Source organism: Spermophilus citellus (assembly GCF_964194105.1).
Source record: "Spermophilus citellus genome assembly, chromosome: 15".
Lineage (NCBI taxonomy): Eukaryota > Metazoa > Chordata > Mammalia > Rodentia > Sciuridae > Spermophilus > Spermophilus citellus.
Window position 1 is genome coordinate 41,980,485 of NC_138195.1, and position 22,164 is coordinate 42,002,648.

General features: G+C 33.3%; 1 protein-coding gene across 5 annotated transcripts in view; it reads right to left on the reverse strand.

Moving 5' to 3' along the window:
* The window catches only part of CTNNA3 (catenin alpha 3), a 1,724,633-nt gene that overhangs the window by 1,562,737 nt on the left and 139,732 nt on the right, over positions 1 to 22,164 (reverse strand). The gene's annotated exons all lie outside the window — the stretch shown is intronic.

Consider the following 22,164-nt stretch of genomic DNA (forward strand, 5'->3'; position numbering starts at 1 on the left):
TATAAAAAAATATTTTTTTACTCTAAGCCTCATTTGCTCAGAGCAAAAACTTAATCTAATCCCTTTCAAGTAAACTCATCCCAATGCACTTATTTCTCAGTCTGTTTAGGTTTATAACTCAATCACATTAAGGTTTAAATCTCCTTTTCAGATTTTTCTCCTGATACCCCCTCCCTAAGGATGCATCTAAGCCCTGTAGCTGCCAACCCAGGACAGTTGGAAATCATCTGTCTACACGTCTACTTGGATCTGTCTTGACTCTTCACTGGCCTTCTACTCCTGATGCATCTTCTTACAGCTGGTCTTCAGCACAGGTCAGTACTCACTAAAAGGCACCGTCAGGTCTGTGGTTCTTTCAGTTCCCACCACCTCCTGTGATGCTGGTGATCTCTGAGATCAGCTGCACCTTGCTGCAACCAGTTCCCTCTGCTCCATTTTATCTTCTCCATGTGATCAAGCTTCCTGAACCCTTCTCTCCCTAACTTCATGCATTAATTTCTGATCCCAAGGAAATTTTTCATATTCCCTTATAAACTATCCCAGAACTGAAAAGAAAGTCTCAGCTGACAACATAGCAGAAATTGTTCATTCTTCCCTAAGACTCCTAGATACTTTTTTATTACCAGAAGTTCATTGAGGACCTAGGATTCACTGGCCATCTCATATATCCCAAAGTTCAGTGCCGCAAGTTCTACCATGTCTCCCACCCTGTTTAGAATTGGGGAGTGGTGGCATAGAGTAATAAAAGACAAGCAAAAAACAAACCATGTCTAAACTTGTTCTAATCCCATCCAACTCCCCACCTTCTCTCCAACTTGGAGGGGATTTCCTAGAGTGGCAGGGAAGAGAAGGGAAGACTTGTCTCTCCTTGCACAATATTAAGAATCTGCTTTTAAAAAATATATATAAACCGGATTTTAAACTTTCCTCCAGTGTGAATGGCCCAGTGTGGGAGAAAGCTTTTTAAAAAGAATATGATAAGTATCTCATAGTAAAACTCTGCCACACGACCTTTAATTTTGCTTCAAGAAAAGTACCTCAGATTTCATATTACCCTGAGATCTAACTTAACCATATCAATCTTCCTTCTTAATAATCCTTTAGCAGCCACCTTATACTATCTAGACCATGGTTTCCCTACCCAGGACTCGCTTTCATCTTGTAATAATAATGTACTCATCCATACCTTTCCAAGTTAAAGAATGCCACTACTGCATATTAAGTACTAGGAGTTCTAGTTAGAGCCTATTATAAGAAATTGGGAAAGAATGGAGGAGGGTAAGAACTTATCAAAACATTACCTGCTTTCACCTATCAGTTTTCGCCTATTAGGCCCTATATTCCTACCACATTCAAAATAAATTTTTAATGCCAAATTTCATACCACATGATTATTGTAAAAATTAAATAAATTAAATGTCTAGCCAGAAGATTAGACACTATCTCAACTTCAGACACTATCCTTACTTCTAAAGAATGTTCAGGGGCTGGGTGGTGGCTCAGTGGTAGAGCACTTGCCTGGCATGTGTGAGGCACTGGGTTTGATCCCCAGCACCACATAAAAATAAATAAATAAATATAAATATAAAAAAGAAAGAAAGAAAAATATAATGTTCAGTAGACACTCTTAACCTCTCAACTTTTCTGTCAATAATCGATAGGTGAACATTCACATGCTCTAGAAATTCCTGTTATTATGTAAACAATCATTACCTATTTTTTCTTTGTTAAAGTAAAATGTTATATGGGATGTTTCTTATTTCAGAGCACCCTAGTGCAAAATATTTACATAATGTGGGAAGAGTGTATTTTCTTTCCATAAACTGACTTTTTTTATAATTTTGTCATATTTTTACAACGCATCCTAGTATAAAATTGTTTCCATGTATAAAGAACATAGTTTTTATCTTGTTGCATGACAGAGTCATGTGTGCCTTTTTATTTTCAGCAGACTGGCCTCACACAGAGATGGGAATTTTATTCATGAATATATTGCACATGTTAGTGCTTAGGAAGAGAGGCTTAAAAATAATAAAGTACTTTCTGCCTTTACTGAAACCAAGTTACTAGTTTTTTCATTATGTAATATATTATCTCATTTTTAATGCATTTCCATTTTTTAAAAAATCCAAAATTCCCAAATTATAGCAGAGTAATTTTGAGTTTCATTTTCAACAGGAAGTTTCACTCTGTTGTTTACTCCAGCCCTGGAGTAAATAGCCGATTTATAGAGTATGATGAAAGAGTATATTTGCATAGATTACTAGATATAAAATGAGTTATGGTTCGTAAAGCATGGTTTCCTTTTATGAATAAAATTTTAATTGCTTATAATATGATATAATGAAATGAATTCTTAGCACTGTCCTAATTCCATCAATCTTGGAGCAAGTTCACAATGAGGTGTAGCAAGTAAGAAATGCTAATCAAATTTTTCATTAACAATCATCAACTATACATTACTTCTGGTGTCTATAACTCCTCTGATATGTGCTTGTATTTTCAGAGAAATCTTAGGTAATATGCACTTCACCTTCTACAAGCTATATATTAACTACATTTTTATTATTCTGAAGTGTTATTACCCTTCATTTTAGTAGTCTTCAAAATAAGTTTTTAATGCCAAATTTCATAAATAATAATGTTAATAGCATCATCTACTTATCCTAAGACTACAATTATCCACACTCTTCAGTATCACCACACAGTATTTCCGGCTAATGTAAGAGCTTAATGTATGTTTTTACATACAATACAGATGTATATTTTTATGAGAGTGGAAAAAAAGTCAAGTTAGAACTTGCTATCCATTTTTTCTCAACAAATGCACACTACTGCCTACCAGAAATTTTCTTTTTTTTTTAACATGACACTGTATCATACACCCAGGACTTGCTACTTCAACTCAAAGAAATTATTCCTTTATCCTGAAGTATGAACATTCAAGTTGGACTAAAGAACTGACAAAAGAACTCTAAAACTTGGAGATTTACTTGAATGATTTCCCACATTTTATTCATCAAAATTCACATGTGGGCATCCTTGAAATTGTTGAATGTATTGTTAACTATTCTCAATGACTCTCATATTAAAGTTGGGAAACATGGCCAAAACCAATTATATTGAATTTTACAAATATAAATTTAGGTTAAAGATATAAATTGACAGTTACCATCAATAACATATGTGGGGGTTCATTTCATTCTGTACAAACAGAAATAGGAATAAGAACTTCTGTAACTCCCAATGTTTGAATGGAAAATTTAATACCACAAAGATAAATACCAATAACTAACTCAAAGGGAGGAAATACAGTAGACCCCCTTTATCCAGGAGGAATATGTTCCAAGACCCCCAGTGAATGCCTGAAACCTTTAATAGTACCAAACTCTATAATTTAATGCTTTTCCATTTTAACTAAGCCCTGATCATGCATGGGGGCCATAAATTTTGCAGTTTGAAGTGCAACAGTAAACTAGCACAAATTTCTTTTTCATTCTTCCTAATTTTATAGATTAAGTCTTACTATAGCTCTTAGCAATCTCAGCATATGATTTTTTTTCCTCTCCAAAATAGAGAATTTTCATCTTTTAACTTAAAGGATATCACTTTACAGCTTCTCTTTGGCATATTTGAAGTGCAATAAAGTAGAATCACTACTTTTGTGTTGGGGGCCATTATTAAGTAAAATAAGAGTTACTTAAAACCAAGTACTGCAATGCTATGACCATCAATCTGAAAACCTAGACAACCACCTACTAAGTGACTAGCAGGCTGGTGGAGGACACAGCTGAACAAAGGAATTAGTCATGTCTTGGACAGAACAAAGCAGGATGATGTGAGATTTCATCATGCTACTCATAATGTTGTGCAATTTAAGACTTGATAATTATTTATTTCTGGAATTTTCCATTTAATATTTTCAGGCAGTGTTGATCGCTGGTAACTAAAACCTTGGAAAATGAAACCACACAAGAGGGGACTACTATACTGTAATTTCTTCATTAAGTAAATAGGTTAAAACAAAATGTGTAACTTAAATTTTAAAGTACAAATAACCCTCAAAATAATCTAAACAGTTCCATCCCATAATCTAAAAACTTCCTATCAACAATCAGCACCACACTTTGAAAATCAGCCACAGGTCAGCTATTGATGCTGTATGGATGCAGCCACAGATCATTACCTACTTAATTGTGTATATATCTAATAAGCTCATACAGCTTTTTTGGAACAAAGGTTTTCTAATGGAGTAGATGATAAATACTGAACTATGATGTTACCAGATGCTATAATATAGAGAATATCAGCATGCATTAATACTGCCTGCTACAGTCAAAAATATTTTTAGATTAGGTTCATAACAATACAGTTTAAAAAGAAAAATGAAATGTACATTAGAGGTTAATATCTTGGCCTCCTTCTAAAGTTCTACAAGTCATGCTAAAAAAGTTAACTAACTGTAGTCTATTTGGTCAATGAATACACATATCAGTTGACCATAGGAAAAAAGAAAAGCTATTTATGCTATAAAAATTCCAAAATATCCAATTGAATTTGTAATACTGACTCTGCAAAATATTACTTAGATGAACTTACATATTTTGGTTGTTTGAAACAAAAATATACGAAAGTTGGGCTGGGGTTGTGGCTCAGTGATGAGTGCTCGTCTGGCATGTGTGAGGCCCTGGATTCAATCCTCAGCACCAAATAAAAAATAAATAAATAAACAAAATAAAGGTATTGTGTCCAACTACAACTAAAAAATAAATATTAAAAAAATATATACATACACACGAAAGTAAAACTATACATACACGATAACTTTTAAATCACTGAACAAAATGGAGAGCAAACCAGCAATACCACTCCATCTTCTCATGATATTTGCCTTCACTAGATGTATTTCAGCATAAGTATTTCTACTGTTCTCCCATTTGGAGCATGAGATATGATATAAAAGCTGATTAGCTTCCTCCTAACTAGCAAACTGGAAAATGCCCAAATATAGTATTTTAAGAGCAAAACCGAGTATGGCTTTAAAAAATAAAGGAACAAACTGAACTTCTTGTTACATATTAAATTAGCCCTCAGGCAATTAAGCCCTAACCGACAAACAGCATAACATATACATAAGGCTGTATGAGTGTTCTGCTCCAGTGTTAGAACTATTGGCCTCATCTAAGTAGCCTCAAAACTTTCTTTGAATTTTAGCCAGTAGCATCCCAGGCACTCTCCCAGCACTAGCATTAACACAGAAAGCTGTAGCACTAGCAGAAATATTTTCACTTGTAACAATCCTTGTGATGTTTTCTAATTATGCACACAAATAGAGATGCACATCCTGAATACATAACTTTACTATAACTATGTTTGGGATTATACATTTCATTATATAGTAAATATGTGACTAAGCTTGATTTTCTGGAACAAACACTGCTGAGTCAATACCAGATATCCCCATGATCAAGTTTAGCCAAGTCACAGTAGACACTTCAGGGTTAATAAATACATTCTTACTCTTCTTTGGCATCATAAGCCTTAGACTCAGTAGTTTTCACATTTGATCCATTCTATTTTACTTGTGACAAGGCAATATGCAAATAACAATTTCTACAACTGCTAAAATATGTGATATACAAGAACATTATATGTATAGAAATCCTTCACATGAAAAAGAAAATTCAAAATAAACTATAATTAAAAGGATGAAAGTGAAAAATCTTCAGGTACATTGAAAAAAAAATGGGGACGGCGAGAAGATGGTGGAACAGGGAAGTCCTGTTTCTGGCTGCTCTGAGGCATGAAATCCAGAAAGCAGACATGCAGCTGCTTTACAAGGTCTCATCTAGACAGAATACAACATCCCAGAGAGTGTGAAAAGACCCCTATACAGTGGATTTTCATGGAAATCACCAGCACTGAGACCACTTATGCAGAAATCTGAGCCTCTGGGCTCAAGTAAGTCTCCAGACTCCGGACCCAAAGCCCACAGTTCCAGCTCACGCATGACAAGCACCTTAGCAGAACCACCTACCAGCATCTCTGCAGAACTCCAGACTGCACTCTGCTCCCATGTAGATCATTAGCCTGCTACCTATCCAGAGCACAAGGCCATCGCCCAGTTTCCCCCACATCACCAGCCACCCCGGCACTGGAAGCAGACTAACTCCATCTTGGAAAACCTTCCTCACCATTTTTTGGTGGGCGTCACTATCAGGGATCAGATTGCCATTTTTTTGCACAAGAGATCTTGGAATCCTAAAAGAGTACTACAAATCTATAGGGTAAAAACAATAACACACCAGATCCACAGAGCTGGTAAGGAAGACATATGAGCAACATGAAAAGACAAAGAAAGAAAGTACCACAAACAAATCAAGACAACACATCTTTAGAAGCATTGGCAGCTATAGCAGAAAAAAATGACAAAGAAAGATAACAGGATATACATGGTTAAAATGTTTTGGGATCTCAAAGAAGACATAATACAACAAATACAGGCAGTGAAAGATCACTTCAACAATGAGCTACATAAACAAATCCAAGAAGCAAAAGATCACCTCAATAGGGAGATAGAGGTTCTACAAAAAAACAAACAGAAATCCTTGAAATGAAAGGAATAATAAACCAAATAAAAACTCAAATGAAAGCATCACCAACAAAGTAGACTATTTAGAAGATAGTACATCAGACAATGAAGATCAAATAAATCATCTTGAAAAGAACATAGACCACACAGAGAAAATGATAAGAAACTACAAGCCTAACATCCAAGAAATATGGGATAGCATAAAAAGACCAAATTTAAGAGTTATTGGGATAGAGGAAGACACAGAGGTCCAAACCAAAGGAATGAACAATTTATTCAATTAAATAATATTAGAAAACTTTCCAAACATGAAGAATGAATTGGAAATCCAAATTCAAGAAGCCTACAGGATGCCAAATGTACAAAATCACAACAGATCCAAACCAAGCACATTATAATGAAAATGCCTAATATACAGAATAAGGAGAGAATTTTAAAAGCCACAAGAAAAGGAATCATATTACATATAAGGGAAACCAATTAGGATAATGGCAGACTTTTCAACACATACCCTGAAAGCTAGAAGATCCTGGCAATACATATATCAAGCTCTGAAATCCAACCAAGAATATTGGATCCACCAAAATTAAGCTTTAAATTTGAAAATGAGATAAAAACTTTCCACAATAAACCAAAGAATTTATAGCTAGAAAACTGGCACTACAAAACATCCTTGGCAAAATATTTCATGAAGAGGGAATGAAAAACAGCAATGAAAATCAGAAGAGGGAGGTAGTACACTAAAGGAAAAACTAATCAAAGAGGAAAACCAATTCAAGTTAAATAACAAAAATAAACAAATATGGCTGAAAATACAAAGCATGTCTCAACATTAACCCTAAATGTTAATGGCTTAAACTCACCAATCAAAAGACATAGGTTAGCAGATTGGATTTTAAAAATGACCCAACAATATGCTGCCTCCATATTGTTGGGTCATTTTTAAATGACTCATCTGATAGGAAAAGACACACACTGAAGATGAAAGGTTGGGAAAAATCATACCACTCACATGGATTGCAGAAGCAAGCCAGGGTTTTTATGCTCATATCAAATAAAGTAGACTTCAAGCCAAGGTTAATCAAAAAGGATAAAGATGGAAATGACATACTGCTCAAGAGAACCATACACCAATAAGACAAAACAATCATAAATATATATGCCCCAAACAATGGTGCAGCTATGTTCATCAAACTCTTCTCAAATTCAAGAGTAAAATTGACCACAACCCAATAATTTTGGGTGACCTTAATACACCTCTTTCACCACTGGATAGCTCTTCCAAACAAAAGTTGAATAAAGAAACTGCAGAACTCAATAACACAATCAATAACTTAGACTTAACTGACATATATAGAATATTTCAACCTGTATCAAGCAGATATACTTTCTTCTCACCAGCACATGGATCCCTCTCTAAAATAGACCATATACTATGCCACAAAGCAACTCTTTTTTGGGATCTCAAAGAAGACATAATACAAAAAAGTAGAGATACTACCATGCATTTTATCAGATCATAATGGAATAAAATTTGAAATCAACAATGAAATAAAAAAATAAAAATTTCTCCATCACCTGGAAGCTAAACAATATGCTACTGAATGAACAATGGGTAACAGAAGACATCAAGGAGGAGATTAAAAAGTTCTTAGAGGTACATGAGAACATAGACTCACATATCGAAATCTCTGGGACACTATGAAAGCAGTACTAAGAGGAAAATTCATTGCATTTAGTTCATTCTTTAAAAGAAGAAAAAGTCAATAAATAAATGACCTCACACTACATCATAAAGCCCTAGAAAAATAAGAACAAACCAGCAGCAAAAGCAGAAGTCAAGATTAAAATTAGAGGTGAAATCAATGAAATTGAAACAAAAGAAACAATTGAAAATATTGACAAGACTAAAAGTTGGTTCTTTGAAAAAAAAAAGTAAAATTGACAGACCCTTAGCCACGCTAAAGAAGAGAAGGAGAGAGAGAAAGCAAATTACCAGCATACATAATGAAAAAGGTAATATCACAACAGACACTACAGAAATGCAGTGGATAATTAGAAATTATTTTGAAATCTTATACTCCAATAAATAGAAGACATTGAAGGCATCAACAAATTTCTTAAGTCATACAATTTGCCCAGATTGAGTCAGGAAGATATACACAATTTAAACAGACCATCATCAAGTGAGGAAATAGAAAACACCATAAGAAGCTTACCAACCAAGAAAAGCCCAGGACCATATGGATCACAGCCAAGTTCTACAGACCTTTAAAGAAGAACTAATACCAATACTCTTTAATTTATTTTAGGAAATAGAAAAAGAGGCAGTAATTCCGAACTCATTCTATGAGGCCAATATCAGCCTGATCCCAAAACCAGGCAAACACACTTCAAAGAAAGAAAACTTCAGACCAATATCTCTAATGAACATAGATGCAAAAATTCTCAATAAAATTCTAGAAAATTGAATACAAAAAATATCAAAAAGATTCTGCACCATGATCAAGTGGGATTAATCCAAGGGATGCAAGGTTGGCTCAACATACGGAAATCAATAAATGTAATTTATCACATCAATAGACTTAAAGATAAGAATCATATGATCATCTCAATAGATGCAAAAAAGGCATTTGTCAAAATATAGCACCTCTTTATGTTCAAAACACTAGAAAAACTAGGGATAACAGGAATATATCTCAACATCATAAATGCTATCTACACTAAGCCTCAGGCCAACATCATTCTAAATGGAGAAAAATTAAAGGGATTCCCTCTAAAAACTGGAACAAGACAAGGATGCCCTCTTTCACCACTTCTACTCAACATAGTTCTTGAAACACTGGCCAGAGCAATTAGACAGAAGAAAGAAATAAAAGGGATATGTATAGTAAAAGAAGAACTTAAATTAGCACAATTTGCTGATGATATGATTCTATACCTAGAAGACCCAAAATATTCCTCCAGAAAACTTCTAGAACTAGTAAATGAATTCAGCAAAGTAGCAGGATATAAAATCAATACTCATAAATCAAAGGCATTTCTGTATATCAGTGACAAATCCTCTGAGAAAGAAATGAGGAAAACAACCCCATTCACAATAACCTCAAAAAAATAAGATACATGGAAATCAACTAAAGGAAAGAGGTGAAAGATCTATACAATGAAAACTATATAACCCTAAGGAGAGAAATCAAGGAAGACCTTCGAAGATAGAAAGATCTACCTTGCTTTTGAATAGGCAGAATTAATATTATCAAAATGAACATACTACCAAAATCACTATACAGATTTAAACTAATTCTGATCAAAATCCCAATGGCATTCCTCATAGAAATAGAAAAAGCAATCGTGAAATTCATCTGGAAAAATAAGAGACCAGAATAGCTAAAACAATCCTTAGCAGGAAGAGAGAAGCAGGTAGCATCACTATACCAGACTTTAAACTATACTACAGAGCAATAGTAACAATTGGCACCCAAACAGACTGGTAGATAAATGGTATAGAATAGAGAATACAGAGACTAATCCACAAAATTACAATTATCTTATGTTAGACAAAGGTGCAAAAACATGCACTAGATAAAAGAGAATGGTGCTGTGAAAACTGGAAATCCATATGCAACAAAATGAAATTAAACCCTATTTCTCATAATGCACAAAACTTAACTAAAATGGATCAAGGACCTAGGAACTAAACTAGAGACTCTGTGTCTAATAAAAGAAAAAGTAGACCCTAATCTTCATCATGTGGGATTAAGCCCCAACTTCCTTAATAAAACTCCTATAGTGCAAGAATTAAAACCAAGAATCAATAAATGGGATGGAATCAAACTAAAAAGTTTCTTTTCAGCAAAAGAAACAATCTGTGAAGTGAACAGACAGCCTACATCCTGGGAGCAAATTTTTACTCCTCACACATCAGATAGAGCACTAATCTCTGAGGTATATAAGGAACTCAAAAAGCTAAACACCGAAAAACAAATAACCCAATCAACAAATGGGCCAAGGACCTGAACAGATACTTCTCAGAAGAGGATATACACTCAGTCAACAAATATATGAAAAAATGTTCATCATCTCTAGCAATCAGAGAAATGCAAATCAAAACTACTCTAAGATATCATCTCACTCCAGTCAGAATGGCAGCTATTATGAAGTCAAACAACAATAAGTGTTGGCAGGGACGTGGGGGGAAAAAGAACACTCATACATTGCTGGTGGGACTACAAATTGGTACAGTCAATATGGAAAGCAGTACGACGAAGATTCCTTGGAAAGCTGGGAATGGAACCACCATAGGCCCCAACTATCCCTCTCCTCGGACTATCCCAGAAGACTTAAAAACAGCATACTACAGGGACACAGCCACATCAATGTTTATAGCAACATAATTCACAATAGCTAAACTGTGGCACCAACATAGATGCCCTTCAGTGGATGAATGGATTTTAAAAAATGTGGCATATATATACAATGGAATATTACTCAGCAATAGAAGAGAATAAAATCATGGCATTTGCAGGTAAATGGATGGCGTTGGAGAAGATAATGCTAAGTGAAGTTAGCCAATCCCAAAAAAACAAATGCCAAATGTTTTCTCTGATATGAGGAGGCTGACTCATAGTGGGATAGGGAGGGGGCAGCAAGGAGGAATAGATGAATTCTAGATAGGGAAGAGGGGTGGGAGGGGAAGGGAGGAGGCAGGGAATTAGCAAGGATGGAGGAATGTGATGGACATCATTATCCAAAGTATATGTATGATGACACAAATTGGGTGTCAACCTACTTAATATACAGAGATATGAAAAATAGTGGTACATATGTGTAATAAGAATTGTAATGCAAAAAACCCGAAGCATATGTATAAAGACATGAATTGGTGTGAACATACTTTATATACAAAGATATGAAAAATTGTGCTCTGTATGTGTAATAAGAATTGTAATGCATTCCACTGTCATGTATTTTTTAAAAAATCAATTAAATAAAAAAGAAAAAAAATAAATATTTAAATAAATAAAACCAGAAATGAATGAGGAGACAACAGAACTGATACAATCGAAAGACAGATATCATAACACCACAATGAAAGGTTAGTTATATGCCAATAAATTGGACAATCTAGAATAGGTGGGAAAATTCCTAGATATATACAACTTACCAAGGTTTAATAATGCAAAAACAGAAAATCTGATGAGACCAATAAGTAAGAAGATAGAATCAATAATAAAAAGTCTCCCATCAAAGAGCCTAGGATCTGATGGCTTCACTGCTGATTCTAAAAAAAAAAAAAATCAAAGAAGAACTAATATAAATCCTTCTCAAAACTCTTCCAAAATATTGAAGAGGAGGGGGCTACTTCCAATTTCATTTCACAAAGCCAGCATTATCCTGATACCAAAGCAAGAAAAGAACATACACACACAAAAAATTATAGGACAATATCCTTGATAAACATAGATGTAACTCCTCAACAAAACACTAACAAATCCAATTCAACAGCACTTTAAAAGATCATTTACCATGATCAAGTGGAATTCATCCCTGAGATAAAAGGATGTTTTAACATATATAAATCAATTGATAAGATATATCATATTAACAGAGTGACAGACAAAAATCATATGAATAGGGCTGGGGATGTGGCTCAAGTGGTAGCACACTCGCCTGGCATGCATGCGGCCCAGGTTCGATCCTCAGCACCACATGCAAACAAAGATGTTGTGTCCGCCGAAAACTAAAAAATAAATATTAAAAAATTCTCTCTCTCTCTTTAAAAAAATCATATGAATACATTAATAGATGCAGAAAAATCATCTGACAAATTCAGCATCATTTTATGATTAAAAATTCTTAGTAAATTAGATACAGAAGGAATATATTTCAACACAATCAAAGTCATATAACAGAAACTCACAGCTAACATTTAACTCAGTGGTAAAAAAATTGAAAGCTTTTCCTCTAAGATCAGGAACAAGACAAGGATGTTCACTCTTGCCACTTCTATCAACTTTGTACTGGAAGTCCTACCTAGAGCAATTAGGTAAGAAAAGACATACAAATCAGAAAGGAAGAAATTAAATTGTCTGTGGAGATGACATGTTCTTATAGATGGAAAATGTTAAAGATATTGCCAAAACACTGTTAAAACTAATATTTATGTCTGGTAAAATAGGACATAAAATTGACACAAAAATCAGTAGCATTACTATAAACTAACAATGAACTATCTCAAATAGAAACCAAAATCAGAAAGCAAGAAAACAATCTCATTTACAATAACTAAGAAAAAATAAAACACATAGGAATAAATATGATTAATGTAATTAAGGAGGTAAAAGCTCTATACACTGAAAACTATCATCTCTGATTAAAGAAATTGAAGAATACCCAAATAAATGAATAGATAATCCATGATCATGGATCAATAAAATCAATATTGTCAAAATATCCATACTACCTACAGGCAATCTTTAGACTCAATGAAATACCTATTCCAATAAATTCCCAAAATGTCAGTGTCATTTTTCAAAGAAACAGAAAAAAAACCCTAAAGCTCTCAAGGAACCAGAAAAGATTCCAAACAGCTTAAGGATCTTGAGAATCTTGAACAAGAATAAAACTGGAGGCATCACACTTTCTGATTTCAAATTATATTATAAAGCTACAGTAACCAAAATAGCATGACACGGGCATGAAAAAACATACACACAAATCAAGGAACCACAACAGAAAACCCAGAAATACACCCACATATGTATTATTTTTTTATTTATTTTTTTTACATGTAATCTCTTTTTTTGTTTGTTTGTTTGTTTTTTTCCACATATGTATTATTAACTAATCTTCAACAAAGTTTCCAAGAATCTAGGAGGAAGAAAAGATAGTTTCCTCAATAAATGGAACTGAGAAAACTGGATGCCCACTGCCCACATGTTAAAAAAAATAAAAAGAAAAGAAAGAAGCAAGAAAAGAACATAAAAGAAATTCTATTATTATCTTGCATTATACAGAAAAATCACCTAAATGCATTCAAGGTTTAAATATGAGATCTGAAACCATAAAACTTCTATATGAAAACCAAGGGGAAAATCTCTATGACATTGCTACTGGCAAATATTTTTTTGATATGAAAATAGGCAACAAAAGTAAAAATAAATTGAGACTACACCAAACCAAAAAGTTTCTGTATAGCAAACAACTAAATAAAAAGGCAACCCATAGAATGGGAGAAAATGTTGTTATACCATATTATCTGATGAGTTGATATTCAAAATATATGAGGAATTCATGTCAATATCAAAATAACCAAATAAACCAGTCAAAAATGGGCAAAGAATCTAAACAGATGTTTTTCCAAGGAAGACATACACTTAGCTAAGAAGTATTCTGAAAAGGTACATTATCAATTATGAGGGAAATGGAAAAAAAACACACAAGACATTACCATACATCTGTAGGGATGGCTACTACCAAAAGTTCAAAAGATAACAAAGGTTGGCAAGGGTGAGCAGAAAAGGAGATCCTTACACATGGTGGTGGGAATGTAAGTTGATATAGTCATTATGAAAAACAGTATGCAAGTTCTTTTAAAAAATAAAATAAGGGTTTGGGCATAGCTCAGTTGTAGAACACTTGCCTAGCATACATGAAGCCCTGGGTTCAATCCCCAGCATTGAAAACAAAATTTTAGATAAACTACCATTTATCTAGCAATTCCCTTCTAGGTTTATATCTAAAGGAAATGAATCCGTATTTTGAAGAGATATCTACACTCCTTTGTTCACCATAACACTATTCACAATAGCCAAGACATGGAAACAGTTTAGAGTCTACTGAGAGACAAAAGGATTTTAAAAATATGGTATATTGGTACTCATTTCAGCAGCACATATGCTAAAATTTGAACCATACAAAGAAGATTAGCATGGTCCCTGCACAAGGATTACATGAAAATTTGTGAAGCTTTCCATGTTTTTGAACTTACTGCTAAATAAATAAATAGCTGATTGATAAATAAAGTTATAAAACTATAAAAAAAAGAAAATATGGTACATTGTATATATAATAGAATATCATTTGAAAGAATGAAATCTTGCCACTTGTAATAATATGAATGAACTTAGAAGACATTATACTAAGTTAGATAAGCCAGACATAGAATGAAAAATATTGCATGACTTCACTTATATGTGGAATCTAAAAATATAAAACTTATGAAACAGAGAGTAGAGCAGTATTTGCCAGAGTCTAAGAGGTGAGGGAAATTGAAAATGCTGCTCAAGGATACAAACTTTCATTTATAAAATAAACAAGTTCTAGTGATATAGTATATATATCTAGTGTATAGACTACAATTAATATAAAATATTATATACTTGAAATAGGCTAAGAGTACAGATCTTACATATTGGTATCACAAAAATAATAGCTGTGTGGGTTAATGAATATTGTAATTAGCTTCATTTTGGTAATCATTTCAATACCTGTAAACACACATACATATATATACACAAATATATCAAAATATCACATTAAACACATAGAATAAAATAATTTTGTCAATTATACTTCAATAAAGATGAAAAATGAACAATAAAATTTGTGATAAAAGATGTTATAAGGGCTGGGATTATAACTCAGTGATAGAGCATTTGCCTTGCACACATGAGGCCCTGAATTTGATCCTCAGCACCACATAAAATAAATAAATAAATATAAAGATATTTTTAAAAAGATGTTATCATAAAAATTGTACTACAACTTGAATTTGGTTTTACCCTCAAGGATTCATGTATTGGAGGCCTGTTCCCAAGTGTGATGTGAGAGGTAATGGAACCTTTAAGACATAAGGCCTGGTAAGAGGTCCTTAGATCACTAGGACTCTGCCCTTGAAACACTATAAAACATATTAGAGAATATCACTTTCAGAATTAACTCTTTTGTGACTATAGTATTTCTTTTCAATACCAATCTTTATCAACAATCAGGGACTTAGGTATGTCAATATAAAACATGAACAAATAAGCACAATATTGACGCAAATGTTCCAGCTTTTTATCACCTCTGAAATTTCTATCAGCATTGTAAATTTTAAAACAACCTATAACAAAGCATTAACTATTTCAATAAACAATCCCCACTATAAGCTGCCCACAAGGCAACTATTATACAGTAAACAACCTTGTAAAAATTAATCACTCTTTTCTGGTACAAGAAAACCAACTAGTATATGCTTGATTCAACAGCTTTCTACCCAAGTGCCACCAAGAAACTGAAGTCCAGAGACAACAGATGGAACAGGATAGCAAACCTGAAGACTAAAATATGTCTCTATAATGTTTTTACTTTACTAATTTAATACAAGACATCTACTTGTCATGACTGTGAACTATTCAAAGTGGAAATCAAATATTGGAAGTAGAACAAATGTTTAATAATGCATCATTTTGATCATTCATTTTTAAATAAAGGGTAAAGCTGTTACATAAAAATCCATAAGATTTCTTTCTTCAGACTTTAACTATAGAAAAAGCAATCATCTATAAGGATCTGCAGTTTATGAAGTAGTGAAAATGGTCTGATGGCTATTGCAATAAAAGGAAATGTAAATATTAATTTGGGATCTGCTACTAACTCAGAATAACCTTAACTGATGTATCAAACCTTCTCTCTCTCTACATATTACAAAACTGAAAAATAAATGCAACAATCCTTTCCCCTCGTTTGGACAAACAACTCTGTATGAGCAAATAAAAATAGAATTGCATATGTGGTGAATAGCATAAAACATGCCTGGGTTTATTTGAGCTTTGGTGTAGCACACTACTTTATAATTCAACAGTTTTAATACCTGTGCAATGAATTTTTAAATGATGTCTGAAATGATTTGAAATATTCAGAAACAGATTTTAAAACAGCACAATCATTTTACCTGAGTAAATAAGAAACATAATACCATCTAAGACGTGAATACTTTAGCAGTCTTTGGTTCACTTACTCTTAAAAGGAATAATTGAATCAAAACTCTTTCAAGACAGTTGGATTAATTACAGAGCAAGGAAGAGAAGGATCTTCTCCCAATTGAGCAATTAACATATTTCATCTACCACAGGCCACTGATGTGAATATACAGCTACAGAGCCATTGTTCTAGAAGCTTAGCATCTCCCCTTAGTGCTCATTCAGTCCAGCTTCCAATTACACTTCTCCTTAGATCATACCTAATTATCTCCAAATTTATATGTTTCTTATTTTGAAAGGTCTTAAGTAAAATACATTTACAATCTACATTTTAATGTTAATGCCAATGGAAAGTTAGTTCTACTTTACATTGTCCTTGCAGATGAGCAACTCCCGGGGCAATATTCTTGCATATCCCCTTATCTTACCTGATGTATGACATTTTTCTTGCTATAAGACTTTACTTGGTAGAAGATTACTACTGAAATTGATCAATTTCTTCTTCTCTATATGCTATAATACATCAACATCAGGCCTAGTGCTATGCAGTTTTGTTTTGCTAAGCACTGTTTTCACAGGATTTCTACATAGTTGTCATATCCTCAGGGTTCTTGAGTTCCAGGATAAGCTTAGGATTGTTTTCTATATGGTCAGGCATTATCCACCTGGAGTTTTTTATTTGTTTTTTAATTTTAAATACTTAATTGACAAACGTTGAATATATTCAAGAAATATAAATTACTTGAAATTATATACATTTATACATTATACATATCATATCACCATCCATGCTGAACATTAGATTTCCCAGAACTTAAATCATCTTATAATTGAAAATCTGTATCCTTTGACAAACATCTCCTTACTTTCCTAATCCCCAACCCCTTTTATTCTCTGCTTCTGTGAGTTTGACTTTTTTTTTTTTTGGGGGGGGGGGATTCTGAACATAAGTGTGATTATGCAATCTTTGTCTTTCTCTGTCTGACTTATATCTTTTTTGGCAGAGGGAGGGAGTTACCAGGGATTGAACTCAGGGACACTCAGCCACTAAGCCACATCCCCAGCCCTATTTTGTATTTTATTTTAAGACAGAGTCTCACTGAGTTGCTTAGTGCCTCACTGTTGCTGAAGCTGGCTTTGAACTCATAATTCTCCTGTCTCAGCCTCCTCAGCCACTGGGATTGCAGGTATGTGCCACCACACTCTGGCTGTCTGGCTTATTTCACTTAATACAATGTTCTCTAGATTCATCCATATTATCACAAATGGATGTATTCCCTTCTTTTCTGAGGCTTACTAAACATATTATATATATATATATATATATAATATAATTTTTTATCTATTCATCAAAAAACTTAATTTTTTTCCATATCTTAGCTATTGTGAATAGTGCTACAATTAACATCGGACTACAGTTATCTCTTCAAGACACTGATTTCATTTCCTTTGGATATACGCCCAGAAGTGGGATTGCTAGATCATATGGTAATTCTATTATTAATTTTTTGATGAACTTTCATACTGTTTTCCATATTGACTATACCAATTTACATTACCACCAACAGTGTAAAAAGATACCCTTTTCTCCCTATCATCACCAACTCTTGTCTCTCCTTACACACCTGCTAAGATGCCTATTGTTAAAAATACAAAAAGAAGGAAAATTTTTCAATTGAAGGATATAGACCTGCATTCATTTTCACTAAATAAATTGCATATAATTTATTTCTATTTTTCTTCATTGATAAGGCTTTATTTTAAATTCAATTCCTATTCTACAAGGTATTATAGACACTTCTGGTCTTGGAATTATCCAAGGGGCAACTCCTATCCAGTCTAGTAAAAGGAAAAAAAAAAAAAACAGTCGTTCATTCCTAAACATCATCACTAAAGTAAGGATCAAATTGTACTGAACAATACCATCTGGAAGAACAAAGGAAGTCTAGATACATAGGATGTAATTATTACAAGTTGGACTTTGGCCAAAATATTGGGTCTAAGACCCTAATTTCCCCATGGATTGCCATGGCACAAGAACGTGGGCCTTTCATTTCACTGTCCATCAAGAGAGGTCTTTGTAGACACTTACTAGAACCAAATGTTGCAACTTCCTCCTTGAGACATATCATTTTTTCTAGAACAGATCACCAACTACTAGACTACAGATATTCAAAAACACTTAGTCCTATATGTGCAGAACAGCACTGAACCTTATGTGTAGTACTAAATTATATAAAAGAGAGAAAATATCCTTATAGAAATTATACACTATTTAGGAAAAAGGCTTTTGAGAATAACTCAAAACAACATTATGATAACTACTATATTAGGTGCTTTGCCAAGTCCTTTGTACACTTTAAAGGACTTACTTTATACTTTGTATATAATTTTTTTTCAGAACATGCTGTAAATTAGGAGTTATCTTCTTTGTGTTTTATATGTAGAAACTTGGTGCCCAAGGGAGTACAAACAGTACAACTAGGTTTGGCTAACCACGAAGCCCACATTCTAACTTTTGCACTACATGTATTATCAGTGAGTATATCATCAATCAGATGCTAAACTTTTAAAAACTGTAAGACACAGATAAAAGCTAAAAGTGGACAAAAAAAGAATGAAGAGTTTACATATTGGCTAGAGGTCACAGGTTGTGGGGTCAGGAAGGAGACAAGACTTCAGTTTAACTTTGAAGGAAAATTAGTAGTTAAATAAACAAATAGAAAGAGACTGTGTACTCTTAATACCAAGTTATATAAATGTTATACAAAGGTCAGAAGGCAAGAACAATAGTCCATGATCAGGGAGAGAAGAATTGGCAATATGTGGTATGTTTGAAAATGGGTGTGTACCTGAAGCATAGTATTTTAATTTTCAAACAATGTTTTAAATTTGCTTCAGTCTATATCATGTTCAATTCAATATATCAACTTTAATTTATATCAAAGAACTTCAGAAGCCTTTGGAAATGGGATGTGTTTTATAATATTATTATAAGTATTAAGGGTAGAAGAAGAGAGGAAGAATTAAATTAGAGTCTAGATTATAAAATCTTATTTTATTTTACTCTATAGAATGAGAGCCCCCAAGAAAACATTTTGATTTATAACTTCTCAAATTAATACATAGGTCTGGAATCTCTATAATAGCTGGAGATTACTATTTTCATTCCTTTGTAGCACCAAGCAGGAGGATAAAAACCAAACAGTCAAAGCAGATAAACTCCAAGATTGTATCTCCAAATAGTGAGAATTGAAAGAGCTTCCAGATTTTCTTGTTAATTCTGCTTTGTCATTCATTTCTTTCAGGCTAACTAGTCTCTGGACACCCACTCCCTCATCTATCACAGCCTCCTCTCTCACTTTTTCCAACCAAAGCTATTTTGAACATTAGTCTTTTTTAAAGGAGGAAAGTATAGAGATGCTTGTGCCCTGACTCAAGGACTAGCTTAAGTTCATGCCTAGACAAGAAAAACAGTAACTTTAAAAAAAAAGGTTTAATGAAGCAAAGTACTCCAGGGGTCTATCTGGAGCTGGGAAAGAAATGATTCAAAATGAGTTATATAAAATGAGTTATATAGCTCAGAAGTAGAGTGTTTGCCTCACATACATGAGCCCTGGGTTCAATCCCCAGCACTGAAAAAAATATATATATATACATATATATATATATATATATATATACACACACACACACATATATATATATATGTATATATATATATATGTATATATATACACAAATATATAATTACATAAAAATGTATATACATAATTATATACAAATTATATATGAAATATATATAATTCAGAGCTAAGGTAACATTGGCATTTTCTGTTTCTTGGAAGAAGTAAATAGAGAAATTAAATATGTTAGAAGAAAACCTAAAATAAAACAATGCAGAGAGCACTCTGTTAGCCTTTGGCATATAGAAAGCTCAGAGATAATGCCCTTCTAAGTTTTAAAAGTGAAACAAACACATTGATTGTAGTTGCCTATAATCTGAGGATAAAGTTTTGGCTGCTTCTTCATTCACAGGAATACAACTGCCAATAATATTTATTATTTGCCATGAATCAGACATGTGAGCCTAGAGAGGATACAGCACTGAAGATCATGAAACTAACAAGTCTCTGTCCTTATGCAGCTTACATTCTGCCACAACAAAGAATGATAAATATGATCCCACTGAGAAATGACCCATGACTTATTCATAGTACAAAGAATCTGCCATATAACAAAGAAACTTTCTTGTTGAATTAGCAATTTTACAGAGACCTGTATCTTTTCCAGTAGGAGAAAAACAATTTCTACTATGTGTTTAATAGGTTTTTGAAGTTTTAAAAGAATTGGTCAGGAGAGAAAAGACAAATTCCAATAAGTCAAAGAACAGTTGATGTTCTGACTCTTTGAACACTGCACATCTAGGATAGATGACACTCCAGGTTTGAATTGGCTTCATGCCGTATTAGCCCAACAACAATAACAGTTACTTAACTCTATCAATACTTTGCTCATCTGTAAAATGGTTCTAATAAAACTAATCCCACTATATCATTGTAAATATTTAGTGAATTAATGTTTTAGTCCTATTATGTGACATATAGTTGTCATTTAATTAAAAAGCATATAAAATTTATATATACATGTATAAACACTACACATGTCCCTATTTCCTCATGCACATGCAGTTTACTTATGCACCCTCAATGCCATTCAGCAAGAGTTATACTCTTCTGCCCTTGAAATATTCACCTTTTTCCAAATTCACAATTAGCTAATGTAAGAATCTAATCACTGAAAATGTGTTAAAGAGAAAAGATAAAGAAGAGGACAGTAACTACTGCCTGCCAACTTAAATACCCCTTGGTGGTAAAATATGATCTTGGAAACAAAACTGTATTAAAAATTGCATAGGCCAGAGTAGTGACTCACAGAGTGAATTTTAAGCAGCAGCATCTGGGAACTCACTGTAGTAGCTCTCAGTAACTGTGACTACTTCTGCTATGCATGGTAATACATGGACCAGCATTGATTTCTTTAAAAAAATATATAATGAATTAATATTTTATCATTTTTCATATAAATTAAAGTATGTGTAGAGATTATTCATTTACCCTGGAACATTCTGTATATATATATATATATATATCACACCTAGGAAATGATGAAAAAAAGGTTAAATGAGAGCAAAAACCTAACATACAATTCTTTTCTCAGGCTAATATTTCTAAACCATATCATGTTTAATTAATAAGGTTTAACAAAATATAGGAAGTCCTGCTTTGAAAACCCCAATTGAATCACTCTAACACTTGTGAATTAGACAACAGCAAGAATGTCACATCCTTTGCCACACTAACAGGAAATATTCTTAAGTGAAAGATTCAGTGTGGCTGACCATGCAAGTCAGTTATTTAGTCATTTTTCTAGATGCCATCTATCACTGAGCCCAAATTTCATGCAACCTAATTTAAACTTCTCACTGTCTGTCCTGATCAGAATAAACATTTGACCAAAGAAAAACCTTGACAATCCTGACACCTAGTGGCTGTAAAGAAACTCAAGATCTAGATGGGAAGAATGGTTATCTACTCTGACAATACC